The following is a 17928-nucleotide window of genomic DNA, read 5'->3' as shown; positions in this document are numbered from 1 at the left end:
TAATACTCACACACTGGCACATCTAGCTCTATAAAGAAGCCAGAAGGGGACACACACACACACAAACACAAATGGAAAACAGCAAAACAACAACAGTTATCTGCTAGCAGGCATCAGCAGACTGCTCATCCATGCTCCATATCACAACACATGGTCTTTCCAAACCATCGTCGTATACAGCTTAGACAACCATATGTATAAACCTAAGGTGCTCATTCAGAATGCATGAGACAAATGAACAGAGCAGGGAATGGCCATTGTTATTCTCTGACCGGACGGCCAGTTGCTGCTGAACCAAATGGCGCACCAAGAGTATGAGCCTGTTCTTGCCTTTCCCAAGTCAGCATTAATTTAAGACGTACTCCCTCCGTCCGAAAATACTTGTTATCAAAATGGATGAAAAGAAATGTATCTAGAACTAAAATACGTCTAGATGCATCTCTTTTTATCCATTTTGATGACAAGTATTTCCGGACGGAGGGAGTACCTCAGTCGAGAAGATAGTTAAATAATGCCTCTATCATGTTCTTCAAGATAGAAGTCTGTGGATGATGACAATGCCTGAAAATCTGAAGCAGTTGGCTCTCCGGCTATATATGCAAGTGCTCATACATACTGCATGAGATAAATAAACAGAGCAGGGAATGAGCAACTACAACAATAAACAGAGCACATGCCCTGCAGACCTGAAGCAGCAGGCTGTCTAGACCAACTAGACGAGATCATGGCACAAGGCACGTTGTATCAAGCTCGAAACCCAAGTACCGCGGGACTTGCAGTATAACACATAACTCATTGCGAGAGTAAATGATAAGAGACCATCACTCCCTTAGTTGCATTTATTCAGAAGAGTATGTAACAGCAAACAAGAGCTAACAATTACAGTCCATACGAACCAAAATTATAACATACTCCACAAGAGGATAGCACAACAAGACGACAATAACAAGATCCAAATTAGACACTACTTTCGGCCGATGAGTAATATACCATGAAGAAAAAGATATCTGACAGCACGTTTACAAAAACCACCGTTAGTGATGGTGGCACCAGAGGACAGGAGGTGGTTCAGTGCGAGATGGCAATGCATGAAGCTATAAACAAAGCAGGAGTCCGACCGAGGAGATATGCACTGGCCAGTGAAGTAGGAGAAGCAGTTGAATAGATGAGCCAACCTGAGGCCCTCCACCTTGTAACAGGTTGTTGGAGCCTGGAGCGCACCTCCACCGGCCTGCTATAAAGTTGAAGTAAAAAAATGAAAAAAAGAACTTTGAAAGATAGAAAAGTAAACGAAATGCATATGTATTAGGAAAGGCTACATATATCCTTGAGAGTGCAAAGGTGGCTGACAGGAGCTAACGTACGTTTCCAGAAATTTTGCAGGTGGGAATCTAAATAACACTTCAGCTAATGTCCTTCCAGCGAATATGGGCGATCTTTGGCCAACTTTCTCCATCAGGTGCTCGGCAGATGTCCTTCAAGAGCTCACAACCACGTACATCTATGCGCTGGAGGGAGGATGGCAGATCTGGTAAAGATGATATGTTGGGGCAGTCATAGATATAGAGATTCTTCAGATTGGAGAAGCACTTCAGATTCGCTGGCAATGAAATCATTTGGCAACTCCAGAATCTCAGGCACTTGAGAGATGAAAAAATTGTGGATTCTTCTAATGAAATGACTGGTTCCTTGCATCCCAGAAAAGAGACAAATGCTAGAGTTGTCAAACCTTCACCCGAGAGCATGTTGTTCAGTATTACAGGACTACTAACATGGAGTGAGTGTTGAACTTGAAACTGTGAGATACACTCGGGAGTGAGTTTCGGAACATCAATCAAATGTGCGTGTTCAAGTTTCAGGGAAGACAATCCTTTGATTGTACATAAATCTGGCATGTGATACAGTGCGAATGTTTTAAGAGAGGTGAGACTACCAACACACAAGCATACATTGCTTCTGCAATTGGTTATGCTAATATATTTCATGTGTGGCCAGTCAGTACAGAGGAAATCAGCTGCAAGCACGCAACTGCCTATGTTGAGCTTCTCAAGGGATAATGGCAAACATTCAGCTCCACGTGACAACTCCAAAGAAGGGCAGGAATCCAAGGTAACATTTGAAAGAGAGATAGCAGCTTGTAAGCCCCCTAATGACCTGAGGCACCAGCAATATCTGATGGACAAGTCCACAAGCTTTGTCAAATGCTGGAAGATCTCTTCTGAGGGAAGTGTAGTTAAGGACATAACCCCTTTGAAGAACAATTTTTCCAGTAAAGTCAGGCCATCAAGGCAAACAACTAAAGTTCCATCTGTAATACTGCATGAAGAGAGAGACAGTTGACGAAGTCCTGATGGTAAAACCAGTGGCAGCTCAATGCTCCTTCCATACAAGAGTCCCATCCTTTGCTCATGGCAGCATATCCATGCCTTTATTATATCCTCCTTTACTAATACTTCATCTTTCCCTCTTTCTAGAGCACTTTCAAGGTTTTGAACGTGTGACAAATCAGCTTGCTTCAATATCATCAACTCCTTCAAAAATGAATGTTCCAATGAGAATATAGTCATAATATTTGATCCTGAATCCACCTCCCAGATTAAATCAAGTTGTGATGCCAAGTGGTCTATCCTCATAACATTCTCTCTTGGATCATGATGTTTCAGCTCAGTGTTGGAAATAAATATAAGCAGGGGGCAATTGTCCACTCCTAGCACTTTAAGGCCAAGTGGAAGACAAGGTAATGCCTTCAAGTTTTGGCACATTGTTTAGGATGAGTGAACTGCAATTCCCAAATAGCTCAATATTGGATGGTAGGCTTTGTAATGCATTGCAATTAAAAAAGCTTAAAGATTCCAAATTCACAAAATATGAACCATCAAGTAACCAGACTGGATATTTTGAAGATTTGTAACCGTCAATTGTAAGATCCCGAAGTTCAGGTGGTGGCATGAGGCCTTCTAGAATCTCCAAATGTGAACTATCCTCTGCATCGATGTTATTTTTGCAGCTCCAGGAAAGTCGCAAGCTGACAAGATGATGTTTTCTTTGCAGCTTCGGTTCTAAGGCTTCATCCTTCCCAGTGACATTCTCAAGATTTGTGAGACTTAAACTGCCATGAATCTCGTTCAAGTCCCTCAGCTGTTGCAATTCATATCCCAGTTTCTTTTGCACAGAAAATTCCTCAAATTGTTGAAGAGAAGTTAGATTGCCAACATTAGGAATTTGAGGCAGTGCTTCTTTGAATAACTTGAATATGTCATTATTTTGCTTTTCAAGATGCCGTAATTTCCTTAAATTGCAGAGTTTCTCAGGCAAACTCTCAACTTTGTCATTAAACAGAAGCAACTGCAAGAGGTAAAGAGTACACAGTGATCTTGGTAATTCAGAAATCAGTGTTCTGATGATGTTCAAATACCGAAGATGCTTCAACTCACCAACAGATTCTGGTAACTTAGTACTGCTGTAAGATGACAAATATAGTACTCGCAACTTCTTCAAGTTCTGTAGTATCTGATTAAAAAGGTCATTTACATCATCCACTAGGGGGTTTATGCAGATAATAGTGCGTAAATGATGTAACTTGCTGATACTATCCTTGTGTAGCTTTATACTATCAACACAAACAGATAGATGTCGAACACTGGATGGTATTTCAGTCACCTTATCATCTTCCAATCTGAAGTAGCCTTCTTTGGAGAGTGATTCTGCCAAATCATGAAGGAGATCATGCATAACATAGTACGTGCCAGTCCAATCATCAGATGTTGATTGAAAGAATGAAACAGAGATCATCTCGTTGAAGCAATCCCTCCCAATGTCTTCAACTATCTTATTTTGACTGCACCAATCAACAAGGCCCTCTACCAGCCAAAGACGAACCAACTCATCAATGAAATACTTGTGGCCTTTTGGAAACAAGCTGCAATATAGGTAGCACCTCTGTAGACATGGATCTAACTTCTCATAACTCCATAATAGAGCTCCCAAGGGCTCACTTAATTTGTCAATCTTCATAGTTAGAGCATCCTTCCATGTTGTGATATCTGTTTTCCCTCTCAACTGGGAACCCACAACTTTTGCCGCCAAAGGAGATTGTCCAAGCCTTTTAGCAATCTTCTCTGCAAAATCTTTCAGCCTTCCATGCAATTGCGGATTTCCAATTTCTAGTCCAGAGAATGCATGGTGTTCGAAGAGTGCCAAGAACTGAGCATCTTCCATGTTTTTCAGAGGACACACTTCTTCGCAGCAAAGAGCAGCTGGAAATGTATCCCGCCGAGAAGTCACCAAAACTTTGCTTCCCATCTGTTGGGAAACTAGAGGAGCTAACAGTTGGTCCCATTCCCTCTCACTACTAGGTTCAAACCAAACATCATCCAACACAAGTAGGAATTTCCCTGATTCTTGCAGCATGTCAAGCAACTTGCGCTGCAGAGTATCAAGGTTATCAATGCGTGGGCACTCCCCCTGAGAGGCGGACTCAATGATCTCTCGTGTATGACGGCGGACATCAAGTTTGCGTGAGATGCTTACCCACATTCTCACACCAAAATATTCTTTTACCCTCTTGTCATTATAAACAAGCTGGGCCAAGGTGGACTTTCCCATGCCTCCAGCTCCAACAATGGCCAAACCCGAGTACATAGTTGTACTAGATTCAGTGGTATTGGTTGTCTTGGTAAGAAGATCTGTCATATGATCACGATCCTTGTCACGACCAATCACTTTCAGAGGTGGTGGTATTGATGAGGTCTCAAGAACAACAGTTGGTGGTATGGTGGGGCTTTCTGCATTATAACCAGCTGGTAAGCAGAGCAGTTGCCGGAAGTCCTTGGCTTTTGCTAGAGTAGCCTTCAGTTGATTCAGCTGGAGAATTAGCTTTCTGTTCTCTGAGCTCAGGTTGGACAGCTTGCTTGATGCAGCACACAGAGGTTTCATAATAGTGCTACTGATGGTGGAACCCTTCCCCTTTGCTTGGCGCTTGAGGAGGTTGTACTCATGCTCGTCAAGCAAGTCTTCAGCCAGGTAGAAGGCTTCTTTGAGTTCATGAAGCCATTTGTCCAACTTGGGCCTGTGGTTTCCCTTGTTTGCTGCTTCAATCAACAACTCAAACTGCGGCAAGATAGTGGTTTCCAGTTCATGGAGCTCACGTGCCATGTCCACTCCAAGGTACATTGAAGCATTAGCAAGAAGCTTCTTCAAGGCCGGAGATGTGGCCAATTTTAAGCTAACGCTTAAGGCAGCGCTAGCCAATGCTACTTCCATCGGATTGCAGGCTTTATTTTTTGCGTTGGAATGGTCTGAATAAACTGAAGATAGCACTGGAATTGTTTCTGGACGTGGTGATGGATGAAAAACCTGTTGGAGGAGGAAATCATGCGACAAACCTGTTGAACGGTGATAAGAAGAGAAAAACCTAGTTGCAGATCTGTAGACAATAGTAAAGACTACGGGTACTGTTCTGAGAGTGAGGACTGACCTGAATAATTGATAGACCAGCAATGAAAGTGCTTCTGAATCGGAGCTAGAAACAACCAGTGAATATAGAAAGGGATGAAGACCTGTTGAAGTGGGAATCACTAGATAAATTAGCCTGTTGCAAGAAGGAAGATAATAAACAGGACCTTACAGCCAGATTTGCGGAGGAAAACATACAAGAATTGTGGTGAGCTTACACAAATAAGTGAGAAGAAATGTCGTAGGAGCCGGCACAGCAGTGAGGCAAGGTTGCAGGAGAGGAAGGTAGTAGGAGCTAGTAGTGTTGTGTTGCAAGAGAATGAGATGCAGAAATCCCCCAACAACAGGTCAACCAGGCAATAGCAGATCTGATCCAGCAACTTGCTCTATTTCTTAAGTGGGGCTGAGCTGGACTTGCTAATAAACTAACCACTAAACAATGTGGACACAGCTTACTGATCGACGATTAAAGTGCATAAAGTAGGCTAGATGCATACCGCGATGGATTTTTCTGTATTAAAATTTTCAGCAGCGGACAGATAGCTCCATGCAACGAGTGAATATAGCCATGGATGACACCTGTTGGATTGGGAAATTACAGAATAAATTTGTCGGTTGCAACAATGAAGATAATAAACAGGACTATACATTATACAGCCAGATTTATCAAGGAAAACATACAAGAATAGTGGTGAGCTGACACAGATGAAAGCACGATAAGCAACATTGTAGGTGCCGGCGCAGCGATGCAGCAAGGTTGTGGGAGAGGCAGATACTAGGAGCTAAAAATGTTGTGTTGCAAAAGAACGAGAGGCAGAAATTCCCAAGCAGCAGGTCAAGAGAATATAACAATGGATGAAAAATCTGTTGGAGTGGGAAATCACAGATGAATAGGCGGGAAGCAGCACTGTAGGAACCGGCATAGCGATGAGGCAAGGTTAGAGGAGAAGCAGATAGTAGGAAACAGCATGTCAATGAGGCAATAGTAGGTCTGATCAAGCTACTTGCCCTTTTTTTATGTTTAGCTGAGATAGACTTACTAACAAACTAACCAGCAACCAACTTGGACACGTACAGCTCACTGATTGATAACTAAATTATGAAATACCAAAGGAATCTTCCAATACAAGACCATTGTCTGACTAATAAATACAAACAACAAGTTGGTAACAATATATTTTTCTTGCTGCCCATCACCATCGCTGGCTCCTCACGCTTTCCACGAACATGCAGGATTTTGTACAGCCTAATTACTTTCGAATTACTATAGAAGTGTACATGCAGGATTTGACAGAGTGCTTGCCTCTACTTCTTCCAAAAAAAGTAGCAAATTTCTAGCTGTATATCATAAAATATATAGTACTCATCACTGATATATCAGTTGAGTTATCTGCACGCACCAAGAAACGTCTCCCGTTTCGAGTGGCATTTGGAGCCATAACATCTACACCTTTTCAAATCTTTTAGTGCTGTTCCGTGGTCTCCAATGTAGCCAGACAGTCCGCCCTTGGTGACCACAATAAGAACCTGATGAACTAGCATGTGTGCTTCTCATTTTCTTCTTCTCCTAGTGCTTACCTGTCCAGCATTTTTCTCTTCCTTTGGTTTGGTATCCATTTTGTGAATTCCTTTGGTTGGGTTTGGTCTGCATCTAGTGTATCGATCTCAACTCTGAAAAATGTGGACAATAATATATTCCTATCATTCCTAGCTTTACACACTGAATTACTGGCTATCCAGCACACCTAGAAGCAGTGAACAGGAAACCATGCCTCTGTAAGTCAAGCCACCATATATAATCCAGATATCAAAAATTCCTTTACAGCGATAATATAATATGCCAGAAAGCAAATCTGCGTACCATTAATTGCTGGTATAAACTAAGCAGGGACAGTGTACGTTTTCAGGAATCCAATGATCCGGCTACGCAATTCATGCACGGGAGAACATCAACAGATCTACAAATTAATGCAGGCAAGAACGAATAAACCCACTGGGGCAAGGACAAGGTGGGTGGGAGGTGGTTATTATCTACTCCATCCCAAAATAAGTGTCTCAACCTTAGTACACCATTGTACTAAAGTTAGTACAGAGTTGAGACGCTTATTTTGTGACGGAGGGAGTATCACTTGGGAAAGACGCCAGCTGGTCAATGAGGCAATAGTAGATCTGATCCAGCTACTTGCCCTTTTTTATGTTCATCTGACTGCAGTTGCTAATATACCAACTAGTAACCAATGTGGAGACAGCTCACTGATCGATAATTAAATAACATAAAGTAGGCTGCTAGATGCATCTTTTCACATTTTGAGATATCACATAACTCTAGAGGACTGCGCAAATACAAACGACCAGTTTGTAATCCCTGAAGCATCAAGAGTTAGAATGTCGTTCCTCTCCTTACCATGCGTGCAGGAGTGGAGAATCATCATGGTGGTGGTCTGATGGACATGGTGCTAGCCTGTCAAAATATTTTTCTCTCTCATCACCATTGCTGGCTCTCATAATTTCCATGAATCATCCTTGCAAATCTGAAAACTATATCCAAGAATAAAATACGACCGTATTGATGTTCAACCTGCAGGGTAATCATCACAAAATAGAATTGCAAATCAGTAACAGATTTCTTCCCATTGCATTCATATATTACATAGCAAAAAGGAAGAGATTTTGTACAGCGTAACAACTTTCGAATTACTGTAGAAGTACACTGGCGCATATCACTAAACACTCATCACCTGACAACCACAGCTATCTCCTCCAGTAAATTCCCTAGCCACCAAACATGGCTGTAATGCGAACAACCAAAATGGGCAAGGCTATAGCTAGCACCATTCTGATCAGGTACGACTTTCAGAATGGAAAAAACCGTTTCACCTGACATCGTTAACAAACAATTGTCTCTAACTCAATTTGCATACCGAGGCCGATCTAGTTGAGCAGAACCGATCATGCAAATTGCTTCCGCTCAGTGTGATCCAACAATGACAAAGAGACTCATTCATCAGACATCCAGATCTTCGTGGACCGGTCGAAAATCTGTAGCCCCTTGAGATCCTGTGCCTACTCAGCATGCACATCATATCTGTAACCCCTCCAGTATCTGAATTTCCTCCAAATCTTGTGCCTTCACCACCTCCTTACTCCTTTCAGATCGGGGATTTGCTTAAAATCAGTCCGGCTCAGGCCGGCCCATCGATCTCAATTGGTACAGGCGCCGAGCTGATTCCCCATCTCAATTGGGCCCATCGATCTCAAAAATGTTAATCAAGCATTCAACAAATATTTGAAAAAAATTAATCAAGCATTCAGAAATGTTGAACGTGTATACAAATTTTTGGATCATGTATTAGGAAAACTCTGGATTTTTTTATCATGTATATATAAAAATGTTAATCAAGAATTTGAAAAAATGTTGAACAAGTATTTGAAAAATGTTAATCAAGTATTTGGGTAATGTTATTTGTCTATAGAAAAAATGTTGACCATGTATGGAAAAAAATGATGAATAGTTTTGATCATGTATATAAATTTGTTAATCAAGCATCTGAAAAAATATTGACCATGTATGAAAAAATTGATGAATTTTTTTATCATGTATATAAATTTGTTAATCAAGCATCTGAAAAAATGTTGACCATGTATGAAAAATTTGATGAATTTTTTCATGTATATAAATTTGTTAATCAAGCATAGATGGCTTAGCGGCACTGGCTCAGAACGCAGTCGGAGGTCGGCGGGGCAAACCTGGGGGCGCACAAGAGAGAGAGAGAGAGAGAGAGAGAGAGAGAGAGAGAGAGAGAGAGAGGAGTTGCCGCCGGTACTAATTTGCGGCGGAGACGCCGGAGAATGCGAGAGTAAACCTGGGGCGCCCAAATGAGTGAGATGGCCCAGCCCACGCACGCGGGAGGCCACAGCCTCTTTTTCTGTTTTCTGTTTTCTTTTTTGCTTTATCCCGAAAATTTGTTTATACTTTAAAATATTCTAAATATGTACTCTACAAAAATTGTAATTTTTTGAAATGCTATTTGAAACTGTTAATGAAGCATTCGGAAATTGATGAACAAGTATTTGAAAAAATGGTAATCAAGCATTCAAAAAAATGTTCAACAAGTATTTGGAAAAACTGTTAATCAAGCATTCAAAAAAATATTCAACAAGTATTTATCAAAAAATGTTAATCAAGCATTCGGAAAAGTTGAACGTGTATACAAAAATTGTTGATCACGTATTAAAAAATGATGAATTTTTTATCATGTATATATAAAAATGTTAATCAATAATTTGAAAAACATGTTGAACAAGTAATTCAATTATTTTAATCAAATATTTGGGAAATGTTAAATGTGTATGCAAAAAATGCTGACCATGTATTAAAAAAAGATAGAATTTTTTGATCATGTATATAAATTTGTTAATAAAGCATTTGAAAAATTATTGAAAAAGTGTTGGGATAATGTTAATGTAGCATTTGAAAAATGGTAATTGTGTATAAAAAATTATTGACCCTGTATTAAATTAATATTGGAAAAATTGCTCATGTAATTAAAATGTTAATCAATCATTTAAAAATGTTGAACAAGTCTTTGTGAATGTTAATCAAGCGCTTGGAAAATCGTAAATGTGTATAGAGAGAATGTTGACCATGTATTCAAAGGATGTGATCTTGTATTTGAAATTTTTTTAGTCGGACATTTAAAAAATATTAAAAATGTGTATAGGAAAAAAATGTTTACCATGTATAATAAAAGAAATTAATTTGTATTGAAAATGTTAGACGTGTATTACAAAAATGTTGAACATGCATTACAAAAATGTCAATAGCGAGCGCGCACGATTGTTGGAACAAGACATGTGCTGACATTGCCTATTGCGGTGCACCCTATGGTGCAAACGCCACGTACGCGACCGAGAAACCATGCCCATGTTAAGCCGTCCAGAAATAGTGCCGCACTTAGAAATTATAGAATCGTCGATAAATTTTGAGTCTGCGTCCCGTCACATTCCAATTTTCAAATATATTCACAACAATTAAAATCTAAACGGTTTCCCACTTAGAAGCGTATTAGTACTCGTTAATAAATACTACTACTCCAAGATGACTGCACATTCCTCCTCAACTCCTCATCCACAAAAACAAACAAGTCAGTCATCATCGTTCCCTGTCTGCCATGGTCAGCGTGAGTTCTGGGTCGAGAGATTGCCACCAGGGAGAGACGAGCATGGAATCGGAAGCATCAGAGATGTCCTGCCTCGTTGTGAAAGCGGCCGACATGTCCCCCTGCGCGGCCGTAGCAGCACAGAGGTCCCGCCGCGCCGTCGATGTAGCAGACTGGTCCGGCCGTGCCGCGAATGCAGCAGAGATGTCCTCCCGCACCGCGGCGGCTTGGCAAAATGTCTCGCGGGCAGGCGAGGACTCTTACATGCGCATGCATGCGATCGTCCATAGCTAGCTCAGATCTCCGACTGGGCGGGGTTGCAGGACGACATGAAAGCCTCGCTTTAACAGGCTACCGCCGTCATCCGGCAACCAAGGGAGAGCAATGCGAAGCTCCGGGCCGAGCGCGACCTGCTGAGGGCGAAGATTGTCGGAAGTATGGAGCAGCAGGAGGAGACCACTGCCTTGTTGAAGAGGACCAGTGTCATCGTCGAGAAACTTATGGACAAGAAAGTCGTGCTGCGCACGAAGCGCAAAAGGTTGGTGGAGGAATCCGTGGATGCTCTCAAGCAGCATCTTAAGGACAGGAAAGAGCTCATCACCGCTCGCCGCAGAGACTAGTTCCCGCGGCATGCAGCAACACATCAAGAAAGTAGAGATTAGCGAGCCAGATCGTTGTCTTCTTCTTCTTTTTCCCTTGTGTATTTCAGGCGTTGTCGCATGTGGCTTTTTTAATTATGTTCCTAAATATGTAAGACAAATATTATTCATTGTCATCGTTTCTTATATTCATCATGCTTGATATAAGTCGCAGTCGATGCTATATAGGTCTATCGGATCTTACATCAAGATCCGTGCAAAACTTTATTTTCAGTTTTCATTTTTCTCTCTTAAATCTTAGTCCAGTGAGACATAGCCACACCGTGAAACAAGGGCTCGGGCGCCATTGATGGAGATGTTGGTAGGGAGGTGCGCGGCGGATAGAGGTCAAAGGGCTCTCCTCCCGATGAGCACGTGCAGGGGTCTGATCGCACACCTCCCGTACTCAAATAGCTACCCCGCATGGCACCTCCTAGCCAATAAAAAAAGGGACGCGTGGCGGCACGTAATTGATAAGTAGAACGCCCACGGTTTCAATAATACTTGTGTTTTCGATTTGTAACGTGACAACACTTGTTCCAAAATGACTTTGTTGATTGTTAATATGTGCGCCTTCGCAGAACGGATAGAAAAATTACCACAACATGTTGGTGCCATGTCATGACACCATGCCAAGTTTCATGATTTTCAGGCGAGTTTTGGATTTACGGGGATTTTAATACCAAGTTTTCTCGATGTTTCCGGCCGAGCCAAGACGCCCAGATGTTTGAATTTCATTCCCACTTCTTCTATGGGACCTAGAAGTTCGCCCAGGTACACACAAAAGATTTTCCAACTAACTTTTACGCACTCGAGCATGCACTTGTACTTCAAATTTGAATTATGTGTGTTAAATGCCTGTAAAATGAATTAATATATCAAAAGGCCAAACGAACCTGGAATTATTCCAAAATTTAGCACGAAACAACTATTTGGTCTAAGCTGCCTGTGTAAAAGATCAAGGCGGGAGAAGGCAGTGTATGTCGTTCCGCACACGGAGGTGACACGTTCCCTCTCGGAACCATGAGCCTTCTTGAGTGAAGCTCTGTTTTGCAAGAAGCTTATATCAAAACTTGTCCCAATTCGGCCAAAAAAATTATCACGACATGTTGGTGCCATGTCATGACACCATGCCAAGTTTTCTTATTTTCAGGCGTGTTTCAGATCTACCTGAATTAAAAAACCAAGTTTCTCAACATTTCCAGCCGTGGGACGACGCCCAAATGTTTGAATTCCATTCCCATATCTTGCATGGGACCTACAAATTCACCCAAGGACACACATGTGACTTTTCAACCAACTTTGATGCACTGGAGCATGCGCTTATAGTTCAAATTTGAATTATGCACATTAAATACCCAAAAATTCAATTAATGTATAAAAAGGCCAAACGAATCCGGAATAATTCCAACATTTAGCATAATACTTCGATTTGGTCTAATATGCATGTGTAAAAAAATTAAGGCGCGAGAAGGCAGTGTATGTCGTTTCGCACACGGAGGTGACACATTCCCTCTCGGAACCACGAGCCTTCTTGAGAGAAGCTCTGCTTTGCAAAAAGCTTATACCAAAGCTTGTTCCGATTCGGCCAAAAAATTTACCACAACATGTTCGTGCCATGTCATGACACCATGCCAAGTTTCATGATTTTCAGGCATGTTCTTAATTTACAGGAATTAAAAACCAAGTTTCTCAATCTTTCCGGCCGAGCCACGACGCCCAGATGTTTGTATTTCATTCTCATTTCTTGCATGGGACCTAGAAATTCACCCAAGGACACACATGTGATTTTTTCAACCAACTTTGGTGCACTGGAACATGTGCTTGTAATTCAAATTTGAATTATGCACTTTAAATGATCGGAAATTCAATTAACGTATAAGAAAGTACAAACGAACCCGGAATAATTCCAAATTTTAACAAGACACACATATAGTTCTATGTTGCCCCTGTAAAAAATCAAGGGGGTAAGGCGGCATATATCATTTCGCACACAAAGGTGACACATCTCCCTTGAGAACCGCGAGTCTCCTCGAGAGAAGATCCGGTTTGCAAGAAGTTTATACCAAAAACTTGTCCAAATGCGGCCAATTTTTTTACCACATCATGTTGGTGCCATGAATTGACACCATGCCAAGTTTCATGATTTTCAGGCGAGTTTTGAATTTCCAGGAATTTAAAAACCAAGTTTTTCAATGTCCCGGCCGAGCCACGACGTCCAGATGTTTGAATTTTATTCTCATTTCTTGCATGGGACCTATAAATTCACCCAAAGACACACATGTGATTATTCAGCAAACTTTAGTGCACTAAAGCATGTGCTTGTAGTTCAAATTTGAATTATGCACACTAAATGCCTAAAAACTCAATTAATGCATAAAAATGCCAAACGAACCTAGAATAATTGCAAATTTAAACACAACACTCATGTAGTTGCATGTTCATTGTATATAAATGTTCTAGCAATTCAAACACCATCATTTCCGTCTGTAACACCATTTTGTCTTCCAAAAGATAATGAAAAAATCAGGTATACCACAAACAGTTTATTAGAAAGAATCATGTGGGGTGCGATATAAAATATCTTGGCGCACTGTCTTGTCTGGCTTACGCAGAAAGCTTCGTCGTCTCCAATCTACCACCCCCGCTTGAACCACACTAGTGCGCCAGTTTCTCATGGCACCGAGCGAAATTTTTCTACCGCCGCGGAAATATCTATCTTCCCGCCCCCTCCCTCCCACCAAAAGCCACATTTCCACTGTTCCTCCTTGCTTTCCAAGTCCAAACCTTCACTGATGCTTACTGGCAGCCCTGCCTCCTCGTCGGCGACCCTTCTTCTTACAGCGCCGCCTCCTCGCCGGCTACTCTTCTTCCTGCAGTGTCGCCTCCTCGCCGCGACCCTTCTTCTTGCAGCGCTGCCTTCTCGCCGATGATCCTTCTTCTTGCTGCGTGGCCTCCCCGCCGCCGACCCTTCTTCTTGCTACACGACCTCATTGATATGGTCAGGTAATCCACACCCCACCCACACCAACCTCCTCCTTTCCCATCCCGCATGCCCCAACCGACGACACGACACCTTCCGCCGAAATCACTGTCCCCTCCTCCAATTAAGCGCTGCCCACAACCATTTTGCACACAGTATAACGTGGAGCTCAGTACCATCTGGCAGCGGAGAAGAAAATCACGGCCGCACGCACGCACGAGGTCGCTATGGCTGCCATGCGTACTAACCGCCAGATCTTGAAAGAGCACCTCATCTTCGAGGCCACCGTCAACACCGCCACGCGGTTGTCTACTTTAAAATACAGTTCGTGCTGTTTTCTCGAGGCCACCGCCAGTGCCTTTTAGTGATCTGTCCTCTGTAATGTTAATATGCAATCTGATGTTCAGTTAACAGTTTGGTCCTCTGAAATGTAATGTTTAATTAATAGTTTGGTCCTCTAAAATGTAGTGTTCAGTTAACAGTTTGGTCCGAAAATTGCTACATTTCATAGTACTGTTCTCAAGCATTCTTTGTTTTGTTAACTGTCTTATCTTCTACTACATGTTTCTATTCTGCAATGCTGTGCTCAGTTAACTATTTTTGTTCATTTGGTATGCTATCCATTTAACTGTTTGATTTAGTTCTGCAATTTGATTTTCATTTGTTGTGGGTACAATTTTGTATTGTTATGCATGTGAAATAAATCGAATTTGGCTGTACTCAATACATATTCTACTGATAGTATGACAACTCTCAGTTAACCTGATCAAGATCTTCCTTATGTGTGTTGCAGGGAAATAGTGGGAGACACTGCGGTTTACCGTCGAGGTTTGCTTAAGCATGGTCCTTTCGCTAATAGCATATTATTGTGCAGTTGCAGGAATCATTCTAATATTTAGCTTTCTTACAATTTGGTCTTGAACATGTAGGTCCTGCTGTCAGAGGCTTAGATCGACTGTTCGACCCATTTTGCATATGGAGAAATGAGATTTCCATGAATATCAGTCAAGTCAAGAAGCTCAGAAAGATTGTTAGGATGAAGAAACTTGCGACAAATAACAGCAAAATCTTTGTTTGCACAATGAAGAAGACATCAGTCAACTATAGGATGGACTAACTCTTTTACCTTGTTTTTACCCCTTGCGCCATTTCAAAATTTATAACAACGATTTATGCATATCTTTGTTTTCAGTACTTTTCAAAGCAGTTCATCGATGATTACCTCTCAAACCACCTGCATGGTCAAGAGGCTATGAAGGTATTCATTCAACACCCACGATACAATATTGAAGTCTTCCTAGAAATGACGAAGGTTGGGCGGGAAATTATCCATAGCCATTGGCCTAAAGTTGCAAGAACATTCAACATCACTGAAGGCTCAATATTTGCCTTCCGCTTCTGTAGTTTCCCAAATGAGATTCATCTGTCTATTTACCGTGTATGATACTACTTTCCAAAGGTTTTCAATGTTGCATGTGAAACTTGGTGCTGTTGTGTAATGGCGTAACTGAGTGCCGAAGCTATCTGATGTAATTCGATTATGAAATCCTAGTTGTTGTTATAAGGATATGAAATATCTGTTGTGTTTTATAAGAAATATCAATTTGATTAGTACATAGATTATCAATAATAGGCTAATTACCCTGCTTATTGGGGTTTTTCTATTGCAGACGCTTACTCAGACAGCATCATGGGCGATGAACTCAAACAATCCAAACGGTTTCTAGAAAGTAGCCGTGTTCGATCAACTAACAACCACACACGGCTTCCGGCAGAGAACTGTTTGCGTTAGGCCACCATGCACAAAAGTTTTCACACAAAAAGCCGTGTGTGATATATATACGAACAGAAATGTTTTTCTGGAATTCACCGTGTGGGATGTACATACGAACGGAAACAATTGGGTTTCGATGCCCCGCCAGATCGCACACGAGCTCATTTTGCCCCAGCCTGTGTGCCAGCAGGGCCTATCCCCGACGGTTTCTGGGTCGTGTGGGAAGGACCCCCCTATCGCCCAGACTCACTTGGCGACGGTTTCAAACACCGTCGCGGAAAGGGGTTAAAAACCGTTTGTATACCAGGTCTCTGCACCAGTGGTAGTACCCAACCTATTTACTAAAAGAAAAACAACCAGTCTATCCTAGTGCCTCTGAGGAGTCATTATCGATGTTGCTTGTGCGCACAATTACAAATAGGCAAAGGCAAATACCGTAAAAGAGATGTAAAGCTAAAGCGCGTATGAATGTCACTGACTGATTTTGGGGCCAACAGGATGGTTCCACTCAACTGTTAACCAAAACAAACAAGAGGTAGCTTGGGTCAGCTAATTCAGGAAGTGTTTAACCGCAAACCGATTTGGCTTCTAAAAAACGTGGTTGAGAAACAGTGAAGTACAAGTCTGTCGTCCTTACTACATTTGGGTTGTTTAAAAGTAAAAAAGTTTGGGTACTTATCACTGAACTTCATCACATGTCTGTACATACCAAAAAATGCCTCTGATCGACAAAACATGTGTGCATCATCACCATCTTCGTAATATAACCCAACGAATGTTCAGCTCAGGACACACCATTGACTCTCAGGAAGCAAGGGGATGCACATCACAAGGGGTAACCTAATTTGATGGGCTCCGGGATGAATATGGCGGAGAACCTGCGTGGGGCAGTGACCAAGCCACCAGCCGGAGAAGGTGGATGGGACTAAGCGACACAAACAGGGATAAGGTGGGTGAGAGATGGATCTTATCACCTGGTATTGGGGGTGAGAGGGACGCCCGCCGCCGGTTGCCGGTCGCTTGTGGGTCGCCAGAGCAGAAAGGGGAGTGGACGTGTCAGACAGAGCCTCTCAGGTAGGTAGGCGTGCCCGTGGCCGTGCGCCGGACCGGTGAGAGGCTGTGAACACAACCAATCAACGGCCGTCCATGTGGGTATGGACGACAGTGATGGAGACCAGGTGTTTTTCTTTTTGGCATTATTGTTAGTGAATAATATCGTTCTAGTCTGGCAAGAAAAAAAAATATTGTTCAGCTCAAAAAATGGAAAACATGAAAAAATATTGTTCAAAAGGATTTTTTTTGCGGGGTGAAAGACCTTCTATTAATCAGTCTGGATCAGGATGATCCAAGGAGCATAAGTTTACAACCTCCTCAGGTGCAGATCGCAGCCAAACAGCTGTTTTAACACAGGCACGTCCTATTCTAGCTAGCTCGTTAATAAAAAAATTGTTGGTGAACAATAACACATTTTATATTCTTCAACTAATACAAGGTGTTTCAGCTGACAATGGGGACAAACAACTTTCGTGTTGAATGTTTTTCGATTCGAGGCTATCTTAGGGGTGTTTGCACTTGTTTTCTGACTTCTACGACCGAGAAAAAATGGAAAGAATTTCATGGTCGGACAATTGCCCAGATTATTCGTGTACCAAAACCCAGATGTCCGGCCTTAACCAGATGTAGTTCTTCTCTGAGTACTCATCCGGGAATTCGTCTGGCCTTACACTACTAGGAAAAGAGCTATAGATGGAATTGACACTAATGGCGCACCAGACATGTGGTGCGCCATTACTATATACTAATGGCGCACCATGTGTTGGTACGCCATTAGTGTTCAAATACTAATGGCGCACCGTGGCATGGTGCGCCATTACTAGTTACTAGTTCAACTAGTAATGGCGCACCATGCCACGGTGCGCC

At 42.0% G+C, this 17928-nt stretch overlaps 1 pseudogene; it reads right to left on the bottom strand.

The window, feature by feature from the left end:
* Nucleotides 1-795: 795 nt before the first annotated feature.
* LOC119288313 lies at nucleotides 796-5950 on the bottom strand (annotated as a pseudogene).
* Between the last annotated feature and the right edge of the window lie 11978 nt (nucleotides 5951-17928).

Source organism: Triticum dicoccoides, chromosome 4A (genome assembly GCF_002162155.2).
Source record: "Triticum dicoccoides isolate Atlit2015 ecotype Zavitan chromosome 4A, WEW_v2.0, whole genome shotgun sequence".
NCBI classification, from domain to species: Eukaryota; Viridiplantae; Streptophyta; class Magnoliopsida; order Poales; family Poaceae; genus Triticum; species Triticum dicoccoides.
The sequence above is the reverse complement of the archived record's forward strand: the minus strand, read 5'-3'. Positions and strand labels throughout refer to the sequence as shown.